At 40.3% G+C, this 16,974-nt stretch overlaps 1 long non-coding RNA gene across 1 annotated transcript in view; it reads left to right on the forward strand.

Moving 5' to 3' along the window:
• The window catches only part of LOC124294927, an 80,270-nt gene extending 70,141 nt beyond the window's left edge, over window positions 1-10,129 (forward strand). Inside the window, exon 3 of the long non-coding RNA XR_006904820.1 lies at window positions 9,941-10,129. This is a non-coding gene — a long non-coding RNA (uncharacterized LOC124294927). The remainder of the gene's footprint in view (window positions 1-9,940) is intronic.
• The last annotated feature ends 6,845 nt before the right edge of the window (window positions 10,130-16,974 follow it).

Raw genomic sequence — 16,974 nt, forward strand, 5'->3', positions numbered from 1 at the left:
AAAAGACAGTCCGGATGTGACAAGTGATTTTTGCTGTTAAGAAGAGAAAAATCACTTCGATCACCGTATTCAAATTACTTTTGATAATCGTTACGGAAAATTCACTGTAAATCATCGAAAAATCCGCAGGTGAAAGATTCAATGCAGGTAGATAAGCGGAGTAATTCAGCATTGACACAGATGGCAATACATCACGAAGCGCGATACCAGAGCCACGAGTTACGTTCGGTATCTTTGATCCATTGACGCGAGAATCCGAGGCTGCGGGACATTGTCCAGGCAAAAGGCCAGATAATGTTCTTCAATTCTGATTGGCATTGATTGAATGGGAGTGCCGGCGCCTCTGCATCGGCCGCATAATCATCGACAGGGTATCCGACCACCCTCGTTTTCTCGAATTTCGCATTAATTTTCATTATCCATACGTGCGTACATCCATTTTGGCGGATGCGTCGGGTAGCGTCGAGATTTCAGGCGAGTGGCCCGCTACGCGTGGAGGTAACAATGCGGAAGGGTTAGAAAATGAAAGGGTCGCGATATCGAATTTTCAGCTTCACTAAACGAAATTACCGCACTTTTTTCCCGACGTCTTAATTAGTCCGACATGTCGTCTTTCACAGTATACACTTTTTCTGTATTGTTAAAAATGTTGGAATCGAATAGTTCGTTAGTAAGAAACAGAGGGTTGTAAGTACTAGCGAATTGAAAACTTAGACACTGAGAATATAAATATTCCCATTGCCAATGATATCATTATTGCCATCTTCATAATGGAAGGTGCGTAGCAAGTGATAAAAATTACGATCAGCTAGTTTAAAATTTTTATTAACAAGTAAAACATTTAGAGATTGACCTGAACACCATGTACAGATAAATTTCTAAAAACGACTGTCAGCATTTGGTAAAATTCTCTGAAACTTCCCATTTCCCCAAGTTTTCCAGACGATCGGTTGATCTGAAATATATTTCGACTCCCTATACATTCTGAAATTCTACAAAATGAATTTTCGCGTCCTCGGAAAATCCGATATATTGACCCTTCTGTTTTCTGATCTTTTTATATTTTTACCACCACTCCCCGGGTTCCGGGGAATTATTGGATTTGTACATGATCAGCGTCATCGGCTGGCCGAATCGAAGGACTCGCGGTGGTCAAACCCTGAAAAAAAGGAGACCGGGTATCGAGACGAGGATCCAAGAAACAATTCGCCCCGAGGGCTGCATACCTACGCTCCTAGGAAATCCTGCCGAAATCGACCCAGGACCGAGCCGAGGGCCTGACTCGGAGATGAGGCTTATTATTTCCTTCCCTCCGAGGGCTTTTTCGCCGAAGACGATCGGAGGGTATGCATCGATTTTCCGTCGTCACTGACCTCCCGTTATTTCACGCTATTTTACGAGCCTATCTCCCGCGGGACTATCGTTATTCTACGAGTCACGTGATGGGAAGTGTTCACGGTCCCTCTTAAAAACGAGAAGAACAAAAAAAAAAAAAAAAACTAAAATGAAGTAGAATGAAAAACGTGCGGACATGCAACATGATTTAATTTTTTCCTCTTGCCGTGGGCATGGCCGAGATGATTAATCTCAAATTTGAATAATTCCTGATCCCAGGGGAACGACTGTGGTCTGAGCGTACAGACGTCAAATTGTCCGCAAGCCCTTAAACCCTCAAGATGTAATCGAATTTCCAGCCATCTAAAACTTCTGGATAAATCGGTCCGACGGTTGAAATTTATACCGTCGAAATCTTGAGATTTGCGGATATGCGGAATCGGTAGATATACCTGAGTCCGTAAAAACTTTGCAGGTTATAACTGTAACTCCGAAAAATTTCACAATAATCGTATGTACGGTTTCCCCGCTTTTGGATCGCAGCCAGAGAGTAATTGTAACTATTTTATTGCGAAAAGTGGAACGCGGTTGTCGTGTCGTTTCGAAATAGTAAATCCAACTTCGAAATCCGGCCAGCATAACCCCGACCGAGTCCCCAAAAACCACTTCCGCAATTCCATCCCCCGGCGTTTTCTTTTCGACTCTGTACTTGACCCCGGGCTCCTCGAACACCGTCAGAGACTGTTTCGCAAATCGTCCACATTCATTTGACCTGCGGTACGGCGCTTGAGTGTTTTCGAGATATATCCTTGCTCTTCGAGGACATGAATTAGGAGGACGAGGGTGAGGCGTCGGCGTATGGCGAAGGGACCCATTAACGGCGCGTCGTCGATAACAGCTTTACGGCGTTACCACCGACCTCAAATTACTCAATCGAATATCAGTGGTTCGCCTCGATCATCCTCAAGGCCTTGGAAATCATCCGACTTCCCGCTGCGCTGGTTCCAAACACCGTCAACTTCCGTTCTCAGATCCGAGCCTCGGAAAAACGTCGCGACACTCATTTGCGGACCTCGCACCTTACGGCGAAACCAACAACCGATGATTTCTTGGGGATGTTGCAGAAGAGGAAGTTCTTCTACCGCTGCAGACGACCTCTCTAGAGTTCACGAAAGTTCACCCTCAACTTGTTTCTACATTGAACCTGATCAGTGACAGTTTTTATTCAATATTTTTTTTCACCATCTCGTTATCGTATTCAGCAAAGGCGCGGAACCTCACGAAGTGAAATTAACGTCTCGGACGGAGAGCGAGAGGCGGAGCGACGATATCAGAGAGCAAATACATTTTGGCGGGAATATTCGGCATCCCAAGGAGCGTGGTGGCATTTTGCGAAGGCTATTAGACGCGCCGCGACGGCGTTGATTAATGGCGTCGTGAGACCGCGAAGCGTCACCGCGATGACCGCGGCTGATCGGTGACACCGACGCTTCTTGCTTTCCGTCCGGGTAATTTATATCTTGACTCTGGTACAGTCGACCCGTGACTCAGAGTACGACTCCTCGACAATTCCATCTGACGGTGACTAATTGCTAATTGATGGCGGCCACTCGTTATTGGTATTCCTGTGCACGCATTTCTGATTGCCACGATTCGAATTCGGCAGCCGAATTATGCGGGGTGCGTCAGTGTGCTTTTCTGCACTCGCCCAAATTCCCTGTTTCCGGTATCCGGCAGATGTTTGCGGAGTGCAAACGTCACGATTTGATCAAACAGCGGACCGAACAGCCGCTATCGGAATTTATGCAGGGCTGAACGGACCTTTAGCCCTGTAATCCAACAACAACAACGAGCAATTTTTCCTCCCAATCGTTCCCAAATCACAGGTGACGATCCGATCGTGCAGATAACAAGCCTGGGACAGTTTTTCGTTGTTTTCCCCGAATTGTTCTACCATTAGAACGAACCATCGATCCGAAGGATATGCTCATCGTCGATGGAAAGGAGAGACTCTACCGATTCCAAGAGGAGGAATGATTATCTTTTTATCGCTTCGTTGGGTCGGACGACTTACCCGTATCGATTGCCGCTCGGTGGTCACAGAGAAGATGTTGGTAAAACGTTCCAGTCACGCTAAGGAATTGAAATATAGGAGTAAACATCGCGCTCTTGTTCCCGGCGGTATTAGAAACATCAATAATTTCCACCGGTGGGAAGTCGACAAATTACCGGTGCGTGGAGAATCTGAAAGTCGTCTATACCGTCCAGCGCATATAAGCTTGTCTGGGTCGTGTCTAAAACTAATGTCTCCGGCTCACGCACGAGTAAACGCCATCGTATTAGCTTAATGATAGCGGAACGTGAGTAGCCAAATAACCGCACCCTCCGCTGCGAAGGTCTAAACTTCCGGTGACGGAGAGTACTTTGCGTTATTACACCCTCATCGCTTGGCCTGTCACGCTTATGTACTTGTTTCATTTGTCCCGTGTCATTCATCGGGACTCTCTTCTTTTGTCATTCGAAGACTTGTATGTACCAATAGTTAAACGACGAAGTCTCTTATCGTCGTTTAAACAGTCGCCGAACGACCGTTCATTCGTATATATTACGTCTTAAATCTTTCTACAAAATTCCTCGTCTGTTTGAGGATGAGAAAATATATTTCCCACCTTCGGTAACCGATGACTGATGTGAAGTAGAAAACAGGTTGATGATTAGCCACCTCATCAGTGATACTCTGGTCTCGTTCTATATGGATAATTTGATCACCCCGAGTGTTCTTTATCTTTCTCTCTCTCTCTCTCTCTCTCTCTTTCTCTCTCTCTCTCTCTTTCATTAGCTCACACAACGGCCGTTTTCCCGCAAAGAACGTATCGTCGAAAAAGGACTGGAGACACTCGGGATTTTCCCGCGGAAACACGTTGACTAACGGAAGCAAAGGGTTCCCTGGGTGGCTATTCAATTCAGTGCGGTCAGGACGCGAAGGGCCCAGTCCAGCCATTGGTTTGGTGGTTGTTCAGAGGCATTCGCAATGATCGCCTTCGTTCCACCGCTCGGGAGATTTGAAGTTATAAATTAATGGTCGGCGATGATTCAGGTCTGACATTGGGCGATTACGAACACTGGAGCATTCGGAAAATCCGGAAGTACTTCCCAAGTTCACTAATTTACATGCGTAACCGAGAGGATAAGAAATTCGGAAATCGTAGGAACGGAAACATTCGATGTGTTTCATGAGCAATGTACCAGGACTTCGTAGTGCGCTATATTCACTTTGCGAAGAGGCTCCACATAGGAGTTCAAATTAGACCTTTGCTTTCTTTCACGCGTTTGCTTCTTTTCGAAATGTCCGCCCCAATCATAAGTGTAAAAAAAATCACGACGTCCATTTTTATCCTGATATGATTAAGGCAGCAAAAAGAGTTCGATTGAATGCGATGACTGAGCGCACAGTCAACGACTATTGATTGACTCGATGAAATTGGACAACCACGTTCACTGATCTGCAATTGTAGTACCTGTTACAAAATTGTCGACGATTTCCATGAAACGAATCTAAAATATGGAGGCAGTCCGGAGTTGATCAACGTCGCGTAATCCTATCACTGCAGGAGCTGTTCGTAAATCCAATATGACAGTGAATAGTGTTTGCAAATACACTTTCAGACTGGTTTCTGACGCTTTATAAAACGGGTATTGCCACTGTCGCCTCACACATGCAGAGGATGAAAATTGTCTCATGCGAACTACACAATTTCACAGTTTTCCTTCTTTTTCTTCCACCGCGTGAAAACAGTGGACACACACACACACACAGTTTTCATTCATGAAAAAAACTTCATTACTGATGAAGCCGTCGTCTGTGCAGCGACACGGGCTTCTATCCGAACCACCGTTCTCGGTCGTACATTTTGCCTTCATCCGTACTCTGCACCAAGGACGCGGATATTGCCCCGGTAAAATAATTCATCTCTTTCGTTAAAAATGAAGAGCTTCTCTTCCCTCATTTTTACAAGCTTGCAAATTAACGTCAACAATTTTTCTCCCGTACTTTTCTTGCATCTATAAAAAATTCCCTGAGCTGTACCCAATGTGTACAAGGTACCCAGATGAGTGGTGAAAGATAACATACCGAGTGATCGACTGCATATGCGCAAAATACGAATGATCGACTGCACGCACTGAAAAAAATTTCATTTGTCATAGTAACTAGAAAAATTCAGTAAAACAGGTATCGTTAAAAAAAACTATTTGAATATTGTTGGAATTACGAAAAACGAGGTACGCCTAACCACTTTGCGCTATTGTCGATCCTTTTTGGTAATTGCGACGCAAAATCAGTTTTCTCGGTTCACTCTACTTTTTTGGTTATATCTAAACGTCAATTTATTGTTACACAAGTATTAGATTTTCGCAACAGTTACAAGAAAATATAACGAACAGTGATTGTAATGAGAAAGAATAGTAACGGATACTAGACTCGACAGCTAGAAAACTAATTTTCGTTTTGTACCTAGAATTACATTTTTCGATTTTGGTAAAAAATGAAAATAGTTAAGGACTGAGCGGTAACCGGAACTAAAAATTTCTCTCAGTGCATGCGCAAAATAATTCAGCTCTGTTCAATATTTTCGTCTGCAAGGCAGGAGAACCAACCTACTCTAAACACGAGATGGTGAATTCTCCCGCGTTAAGCGGCGAATTGAAATTACGTCGTTATGATGACTCGTCGTAGTTTTCGGTCGTCAGTCAGTTACCAATGAAAGCTTGCCAAGCCTTCCCGAATCCATACGTCGCCTATGTGAGATCTGCTGAACTCGAAAGAATTCACCTCACCTACGTAACCTCCAAAAGCCTTGTTTGCCAACCGAATGAAACGGAATTGTCATTCCATGGAATGAACTCCGGGATGTTTTGGGGAGGATCAGTTCAGTTCGGTCGGTTAAAGTTAATAACGGCAACGGAATTAGGCGGGTAATTACCCGGCAATCAGTATCGAGGCTACGTTGTTCCTTGTCACGAATCCATCGTCATTAATCATTCAATTTTCGCTCGCTGTGTGGGGGTGAATTTTGCGGTGGCGGTATATGTCACCCGGCGATGTGGCAAAGGAATTATTGTATGTAATGAAGCAAACAGCACAATTCAGGTACTCAGCCGTAATATAACGCGAGCGGACGATTGTTAATTGCCTGGTAATTGGTAAAGTTGGTAAATGCAAATACCTACTACGTAATGATATTTGGCGGCGGGTGCAATTAAAACTTGAACTTTAACCGAGGCTGGGACTCGTTGCAGCTGAGCTAAAATAGAACGTGTTGCTAATTTTCTGCTTTCCGGCAGCTTCGAAGCTTTTTCATTTAACTTACCGATTTTACATTGATTATCAAAGATTTTTATTTTGTTTGTCAGGTTTTTTTTTTAAATTAATTTATCAATTACTCACTTCTTTGTTTTGTTTCCAACATTAACAAATTAACTGGAAAATCTTACGTTCTGTGCTGTATTTTTACAGACATCGTGAATAAACAAGCATCGTGCGGCTGTAACTGTTTAAAGTTAGACTATGAAAACTCTATTGAAAACTCGTTACTGGGACACCTGTAGTGACAGTTCCGATTGACATGGGTGTTGCCGAGTTTCGTTACTCGCTGAACTTTTCAGCCAACTTTATGCAGCAAAGAGACAAACAAGTAACAAGGTAGATAAATTTTACGAAACAATGAATAAAGAAAAAGAACAAAAATTTGAACCAAAAAGAATCCCCTTAACGCCGACTCTGCGCAGCGAGGATAAATTCTTACAACGATCTTAAACTTTAAATGTACTTGGTTAGATCAATGCTGGAATTGTCCATCAATCATTGTAATGTCAACGTGTCACCCGATCGATTCTATCCCTCAAATGAAGTTCAAATACATCTCAGTTATTCATTTTCATATATTTTTCCACATTCTTCCTTTTAATTTAACCGCTCCTCAATTTTATCACTGACAATAAACTTGATCTTTCTTACGATTCTACTTTCAACTCTGGCGTCTTAAGCATCGTAATTGTTACATTTGTTATTGAAATATTAACAGCTTTGTGTAAAGAGACTCGAGATGTTCCGTTGGAGAGTCTCGATTCCACGAGCTCGAACTTCTCGGCGAAGATAATTTCGAGCTGATGAAGGTGTTACGTCGTAGACTTGCGAAAATGGGAATAAATGCCGATCTGCGCGCATGGCAGTGTAGCGCACTCAGTATTCTTGGCAATTTTTCGTATAAATTTCCTGCGACTGTAACGTGACACGTATTCACTGTCATACTATGTATATCGTTAAATCGGACTGATAAATCAAACCACCGTCCGTTGCATCCGTAAAATAGTTTGACTGAAAAGTTGCCCGTCTGTTTTTTTTTTTTGTTATTTTTTGAATTTCCCCTTGTATTCTGCCTGATTGGATGTTCTGAAAAAAATCGAAAACACATGGAAGTAAATGTGGCGAGAAAGGTAAAAAAAAAGACGTTTGTTATTTTTACATACGTATGATCGAAAGCGGTGTTCTTACAGCATCGACTATATCGCGTAATAAATGTGATTGCAATTCAATATGAATCTATTTATGTTTTTATAAAATTTTGAATAACCTCGAATTACAGCATTTGTATTTAAAAGAACTGTCGAGTACAACGAGTCGAGCAAAATGTTGCCAATAATCTACCAGAAATTCTCGACGAAAAATCTTGGAGGTTGAACTGAGTCGGGAGTAAAAAATTTGCAAAAGAAGTTTGCTTCCTGTATACACAACTTCGGTTGATATACTTTTATACACATAGCAGTGAATATACAGTTTGATTGCATTGCAACGAAATATCCGCGGAACATGCGAGTGTAAAAAAATTCATTACTGGTTTTATCGCAGCGGGAAAACCGCTCCCTATAAATCGATTATTAAAACTTGTTATTATTGCATCTCGAACGCTGGCATTAAATATATAGATTTTTATAAGCGGAGTGGGCCACCTGCTTTGCCCGGCTCTTCCGCCACGCAATTCGCACGATCGGGTGATGAATCGAATGTGCATTTAATAAAAAATGGAACTGTTCATTTAATCAATAAAAAGTTTCATCCTCGTAACGGAAACTAATTAAAATTTTGTATCCCCTCAATTTGTCGTGACAAAAGTTGAAATGAAAAGGAAATGGGATGGGTTGAAAAAAGGAGTCGAAAATCATTCAGACAAGATTGTTATCGTCTTCCATTTAAGTGAGGCAGTAATTATCTAGACACGGTGATAAATTAAAGAGATAAAATAAAAAAGGTCGTACAAGTGCCTGCTATCAAAAATTAAAAACAAAACAAAAACACACCGCCTTTTTTAATTTAAAGTACAATTTTTCCAATGCAATGCAATTTATCAAGTGGCTTCTCGTCACCTGTTTTTCTGAATATAATTTTGAAATTATTTTCGCCCCCTTATGCTTGCCGACACCCGGCACGTTCGTGGGAGTTTCAAACGCCTAGGCGAGGTGCTAATCCGAGAGTTTCAACTCTGGTTGAAAATTATTAACGAAGGTGGTATTCCACGGTATGTATACATACATATGTATCTCGTCTCGCGGCAAGTCCCACGCAGGTATAACGAGAACAGTAATCGTGATAATTGCGCTTGTTTGTTCGCGATGCCTCGCCACTTGGTTACTCCAAGGAGGTATAGGAGGTTGAGATGCTGCCGCGTAACGTGCTCTTTCAAAGGACGCGATTTCCTCCTGCTTTGCTCCGCTTGTGATACTGTTTTCTTGTAAAAGCATCAGACGGGATCAAGGAGAAGCGACAAACTGGATACCTGCCTCGTCAAATGAGAAACCACCGTGCATTGTCATGCGATACGTTCGTTGCTGATGCGATAATTGAGTCGGTTTTATAATTAGAATATGTACAAAGTCATTAAAAACGTTAACGTACGTTGAGAAAAATTTCATTTGTTACAGTAACTAGAAAAATTCAGTAAAACAGGTATTATTGAAAAATATAGTAACAGCGATCGTAATGAGAAAGAATAGTAACGGATACTGGACTTTCCGGTAACAGCTAGAAGACTAATTTTTGTTTTCTACCTAGAACTATATTTTTCGATTGTAGTAAAAAATGAAAATAGCTAAGGACTGAGCGGTAACCGGAACTAAAAAATTTCCGTTTTACAATAACTCGTAGAAAAATCTATATTTATCCACTCTGAAGATATGTGCAAATTTTTTTAAGACTCTTTTTGGAGATATTTACATTCAATAAAATAAGCCCAAAAACATTACATTCGGATCAAAAATACCAGAGTGCAATTACTTTCAACTTCCTGATCAGAAGACCTCATCTCATATTGTGGATATTCTTTGCTTGTGTTATTTGAATTTGCGCGAAATTGTTTTATAACATATAATAGGGATGTTGTTTTATTCGTGTTTACTAACAGTCGCGCAAGTAACACTGCTGGAGATTTTTTGTACGGTTTTTTCTATCCTACAAACTTTCTATCCAGACGCTCGGACCCATCTAATCTTAAGATACGTGATTTATCCGATCAATTTATCAGATTTGGATATCGTTTCACTTTTGTTTCAGGACTTTCAGGCATTGCAGAACTTGAAAACAACCTACGTGTCGGTACATCGATCATCGAGAAGATAACAAAGGAAATGTCAGACGAAAGTTGAAGATTGCAAACAAGGACATTGATGCTGGAGGGTGTGAATATGATTCCTGATGTTCCTGGTGATTCGTTTAATCCGCAGTGATCCGATCACGGGAAACCGGAAGAAAAGGTCTGTCTAAACAGGATAACGAAAGTTTTTAATGGCGTTCTTCTAGCGTTCAATTTTCTCCGCATTTCCTCTTTTTTATCTTCACTCTTCGTACAGTAATTAAGAAGGACAAGAAAAAAGTCCTGCAAACGCTTCTTTGCACCAGATGGTGTCCCGCAGCCCTGCCGCTAACTGGCTTATAATTAATCTGCCGCTTTTACTTGCATACAAGGTTGAGTACCTTTTAAATGAATTTCACGGAATACTTGATTTTCCGAATTTAAACGCGCGCAGCTGAGAGCTTTCAGCTCTGTCTTGCTTTTTCTTAATACCGCTGCACAGGTTTGATTCACGGCGCGTCTTTCACCCGTAAAGGTGTCCTTGTTTCGTTCAAAGTATATTTGCAAAAGAGCCTCATAAGCGCACTTCGTCATTCGGGAAAGAGGCGAGGCAAAATGCGCCGACCCCAAAGCCGAGCTTTTCTCTCCCCTTGGCTCGAGCCGATATTTCGGGCGCAGCGTCGAGAACCAGGCCATCCCGATTCGGCAATTCACTCTTTCAAGAATCAAAGGATTTCTGAACGGAATTCTACCCGTCTATCGAATCAATTTATCTCGATTTATTTCCTACCTGCAGTCAAGGCGAAGTGAAAGTTGCTTCCACATCTGCAGCTCGCTCGCAGGTTTATCATCCATGCAGTCCTTGACTATTTAGAGATTTTACCATAATCGAAAAATGTATCGTCTAGTATGTGTTATACTGTTCTTCTTGATCACGGTCACTCGTACTACATTTTCTTGTAACTGTTGCGATGATTCGGTATTGGTGCAACGGTAAATAGATGTACAGGTCTTATTTGACTGAAAAAATGTAGTGAATTGAACAAACAAATTCAATATTACAACAAGTAGAAAATGCAGTCATTGACAGTTGGAATCGCACTTAAATTATTACTCGTCTACTATATTTTCTTGTAATTCCGAAAATATTTGCACTGTTATTGCAAGGATTTCAATTTTATCAGTAGTTAAACCAGGGGTTAAATTCTTACGTACATTTCGTTCCGTTTGCTCGAAATAATTCGAAGGGAGAGAAATAGAGCAAGAGAGAGAGAGGAAAAATGAAAAGGAAAGATAACGAAGGAAGTATAAGAGGGGCGAGAAAAAAATAAGAAGAACCCCAGAGATATACGGAAGGCATTTGTCCCTCGCCTTTCTTCGTAAAGTATTCCTTCAAGGACCATAAAAGCAAACTAAGTATACACCTAGCATCCATTTTTCCCCAACCAATTTGTACGAAGTGCATCTTGTATAAAAAATTCTCGAAACCGGGATATCATCATTCCGGTAACTTGGTCAAGTTCGGAATAACCGTTCCGCAAGGAGCCATTTCAAGTCAGCAATGTCAGGAATCCAAAATCGTACCTGTTTCTATCAGCCGGGTCGTGTAATCACCTGCCAATCAAACTTTCCTAGCAGCGACGATTCGCTGATAATTTCTGCGTACGGTACGCGGTGTGGAATTAAGCATAATGAACATCGCTCGATTAACACTTCGCGGCGCCTCGTGTTCATTAATAACTCGCAAAACACTCGACATCCCTAATTATATCGTTAATTCGGTATTCTGCTAGATTGAAGTGAAAATGCGAGAGATAGAATGACACGAGTTAAATGTGGAGAGGAAATTCCTGCGTTCGAACTTTGACACGATTAAAGCTGCTTCCCAAACCCGCAACCGAGTCAGGTCTTGCTATAGTGCGGAAATCACGCGTTCATCAGTACCGACAAATTCGAGGAACTCATTTGTATGTCCAGCGAGAAAATGAATTGATCGTTTTAGTTGCTGTGGACTGATAATCGTTAATTATATTCTTGGAAGTCGGTGCAATTAATGATGTAACTAACAAAGTTGTAACTTAGAAATAAGGATGATCTATAGTCAGCTAGATATATTTTTCTCAAAAGCGTATTAAGAAAATTACACATTGTCAATATAGAGTGAAGGAATGAAATTAGTACAACGCAACTCAAATACTTCTAATTGTAAGTACTTCTGCAACTTCTTCCTGGTCCGATTTCTCTGTTCTAAAACAGTGAAAATAGCATTTTTTTTTACACCTAACTTATGTCCAATGATTTGGTGTGTTGCATTATACGTAATTGAAAACATTTAATACGTCAACCTGAAAGTTCCCCGCAGTTATTTAACAGATATTGTATGAAAAACGAGCATGTTGTGTATCAACACAATTTCTGTCAACACAAACAGTTTTATTTTTATATATTCTTTCGCGGCTGGAACTTCCATGGAAGGTAAATCGCAAGTCAGGTCAAGCCATCTAGAAAAGGCAAAGGTCCCACATTTGGCAAGATAATGTTGCGCTGAAGGAACTACGACCCTAAACAATAAAGAAATGTCGAACAATGACTGAATAATTGAGGAGTCGTACGCGACTTCCAGCGCGGATTTTTACCTCTTAATTATCCACGGGTTTTACGTATTTTTGACGCTCAGTTGGCTGCCAAATTTGGACGCTTGCCTGCCTGGACTGCAGATTCGCAAAGGGGTGGAAGGGTCGCGTATTGTTTAATTTTAAGACATACCTGCGTGTTCCCACTTTCCTTCTACGTAAAAAATTTCCACTCCTATAAGCAACACTTCCGGTACAAGTTCTTGACCAAACCTAAATTCCCGTCAATCACGATAATCGATCAAAACGAAAAATAAACCAACCAACAAGCTCCTGCAACCTTCGTATTTCCGAAATTCTTCCAAATTTCTTCTTTGATCGTTAGTGAAAAGTCAGTCCTCGCGTCACGGCATCTAGCGAACAACAATTACCTAACAATTTCAAGTCTTAACCGAATATCTCAACCCAACTAACCGTCGAGTCAACTAATTATTAATCCGCCAAATAAACAACTATTTCAAACTCTGATAAATACGACAAATCAACTAATAGATAATATCAACGCCACTGCAATAACGATTTGAATTTATAAACTACTACGAACAATACAACTTGTGATCTTGTAACCAAATATCTTATATTCAACGTGTAAGCAAATAGTTTGTAGTTTTTTCCAAAAATCGATTCAACAAATAATCCCCAACTAAATACCTTCACTCCGCTCAAGTGTCGCGTGGGACAATACAGAGCAGTATAATGAAAGATAAATAAAGAATTGTATTCTTCCTACATGCAGGCGAAAAATAAGTGTACAAATTAAGGACTGTATAATAGTCGCTTTAACAAATTATTTCTCTTTGAGCAGCCTGCGCCGAAATTTATTTTTACATCTCCGGTGTTACAAGAAAGACGTCCATAATTGCCTAACAGCCCGTCGTGGGCTAACAAAATGAAAATACTATTCAGATGAAACAATCTTGCTTACAGTTATGAATATTTGAATAAAGATTGATAGAGTCCGACCTAACCAAACCTAGCCTAATCTAACCCAAAACTCTATTCGTAAGAATTTAGACCTAACCTAATTTAATATAACCTAACCTGATCTAGCCCAATCCAACACAACCTCTGTCTCTAAACGTTTAGTCGGCGTTCAGATTCGCTTACAAATATCGTTATATTCTCCCAAACTATTGCTTTGGTTGTAACGAAATATAGTCCAAAAAAAAAAGATGAAAATCGGTTCAGCAGTTTTGGAGCTATGCGCGAACATACGTCGGGAGGACTTTGAATTTTCTAGATTTCGAGAAGAAGATGCTCCTGCAATTGTCGACGTCACCAGCGATTTCCCGATGCATTAGGCGCCCGCGTGGCCCTAGATATTTCATATCACTGTCTTAGATCGCATTATTTCTACCCGGGCCCGGCCATTTGAACCACGGCGCTTCATCCTCGAAGGGTGAAAGGTAATTGATGGCTTCGTATCCGGGCAGGATCATTTTATGACCGAAATATGTTCCGATAAGACTGACGAGCTGGGAAACAGTTCAAACGGGGTTACGGCCCGAGGCTTACACCTATTTTTCATCCCAACGTTCCCGGATCCAGAGGCTCGTCATTAACGGGCTAAGCAATTCTTTCCCGCTAACTGACACTGTCTTTCCCCTAATTGTAAGCCTTGCGCCTTACCCGCTGACTCCGGGACTCCATTGTTATACACGCGCAATTTTTATGATCGAACCTCTTTTCTTTTTCGAACCGATCAATCGGTGGTATCAATTAATTCTAACAATATTGCTATCTCAGATCGTATCTTCTTTGATATTTTCGGAAAGGTGACGTACAAGAAAGAGAATCAACAACTAAAGACAACATATTTCGGTAACAACGCATTTTATTCACTTGGTAAAAATTTTATCGTTACTAGTAATAATTTCATTTCATTCAATTCAGTTACGTGTGTTTATAATAAATTTTTAGCATGGATTTGACATGTAGTAGCGTGTAGGAATGAGACTCGAGTCCCTGCAGAAACTTCATCTTTCGACTGATTCGCTCATCATGCTGTAATCAAAGAAAAAATTCGTTATCCGATGTATATGACGACCATGTCGTTTTGACGTGTGACGTTATTACGTTCGAGTTCTTCATCCTTGATGAACATTGAGAACATTTCACAAAACTTTCTACAGAAAAAACAACCTTCATGTTGTAGCTTCTCATCTAGGAAGAATAAGTGAAAGCAGACGTAGGCGTCGTTAGGAAACTCTGTTGGAATCGATGCGAACATTTCCGTCATTCTGTGAAATAAATGAAGATGAAAACTCAATCAGATAGTAAGTTAGTGACTTGGACATTCTATTTCCTCTTAACGGAACGTTTTCGATTGAAGTGTAACAATTTCGGACAAATCGAATTTTGCTAACTTGAGTTTGCCATGTTACTTCATATAAGAAGCTCAATGATTTTTATTGTAAATGAAAAACTGTGACCAAAACAAGATTGAAAAAATGCTGGCATGCTAAAAACAGATAAAATAAATTTAATTTTTACTAAGTTACACAACTTATATGTTTAACTATCTGTCGCACCGGTAAACAAAGACCGTAAAAATCATAATTGATAGAAATAAATTGTTGTAAATCGGTAACGCGTTCCTATGATAGAAAAAAAAAGTATGGGTTGACTGCTGGAATCGTTTGTTATACGCAGTATTGTATTATAGGTAGAGCTCGATAAATATCATTTTCGTGGAATGTGCAAGTGTATATATTAATACATTAGCATCGAGGTCGTGACTTGTGTGATTTTTAACTCCTGTTTATCAGCAACTGACACGCGAGGCAATTTCTATTGGCGATTGTATCTCGGCTAACGATTATCAATGCATGAAAATGTGCGATGCATTGGTAATATGTACACGTGTTTGTATACGTGTACACACATGCATATGTAGCAGACTCAGCATCCGGTCGATATCGTTCGGCAGTTGCCTGCGAACATACGTGTATTTTACATAGATCATATGTACACCGTGAAGTGAGGGAGTGAAGGAAAATATACCTAATCGAGTAGCCTAGTTTATTTTACCGCAATCGGGAGTTTTATATTTTTATTTTCCCGATCGTTGCACGTCTCGAATTATCGTTCCGCATCGTTTGTACGAACGAAAACCGGCTTTAAATTTTACTTATATATTTCTTCCATCGTTTCACAAATCTTCTCGTTTCTCGGTGTTATTTTTGGATCAGCTAAATATTTATAAATTCGATGCTCGAACTTTGAACAATATTTTATATGAAATAACGAGCACGTGATTTCATAAGCCAGACACGCTTCTCAACGTGGTTTGTAGGTGGATCGGTACTTGCCCATTCTTTCGTCGTCAGGTTACACACGCGAATACGTCTTACACAACGAAATCCGCTGGTAAATTTGATCAGTCGTGTAAATATAAGCTCGATCAACAAAATTTAAAAAGGCTCAAAGAACCGTGATTGGAATCCCGGGTGAAAATTCGACTGGGAAGTCGGAGGTGATAGACCAAAAATGAAAGATTGAGTTTAGAAAGATTTCAATAAGTACGAAACATTGAGGATAACGCTGCGTTACACGCTAAATGGTTAGAAACGTTTCAAGCTCCTTAAAAGCATTTCCACTAATTCTCTTAAAGATATTTCGCTGATTCAGAGGCGACTGCATAATTTTAAGAAAATCACGGCGCCTTGTCCGTCGCTGCGTTCTTATTGTTAAACTTATTAGGAATGATTAATGAATGAAGGATCCAACGTCAGTTCGGAAAATTATTTCATAATTGAAGCTCGTTGCGGTATATCATAACGCCAACAACTCACAATCGTATTTTCTGCACAGAGTTCCTATATTTTCATAAAAAACTGGCTCTACATGTCTCTACGTAAGAATTTATCACCGTCCTGTATATATTTTTACCATACGCACAACTTGTCACTAATTCTGTCGAGAAATATGTAATCTAACCTCATTTATCTAAAATATATTCTAGGACAGCTATAATTTACATACCTGCATAAGGCTTCATTTTTATAGTCCTATATACATTATAAATATGTTTGGATCATTAATTAAGAATGCCAAACTCGTACAATGTGTCTTATGTATTTTTCTTTTCGGTTTCGAATTTGGAAAAATGTAGAAATTTTAAATTAACGGAAAACATATTCAACATCTACTTATTTAAATGATCTGTTCAAGGCGGAATTGTAACCTGATCTTAGCTCGAAATTGCATTGATATATCCAGCTGAAAAAGGAAGAATGTTACCTACGTGAAGTTCGATAAAAAAAAAATGGTTGGTCGATGTAAACGGTAAGAAGTTTTTGCGTGTAAGCATAGGTTTTTTCTTTGGTAAAGAAGTTGTTTAAATTTTGCGCAATGTTTTAAACCGTGGTTAAAATATCGCA

This window comes from Neodiprion lecontei, chromosome 6 (assembly GCF_021901455.1).
Source record: "Neodiprion lecontei isolate iyNeoLeco1 chromosome 6, iyNeoLeco1.1, whole genome shotgun sequence".
Classification (NCBI taxonomy): Eukaryota; Metazoa; Arthropoda; class Insecta; order Hymenoptera; family Diprionidae; genus Neodiprion; species Neodiprion lecontei.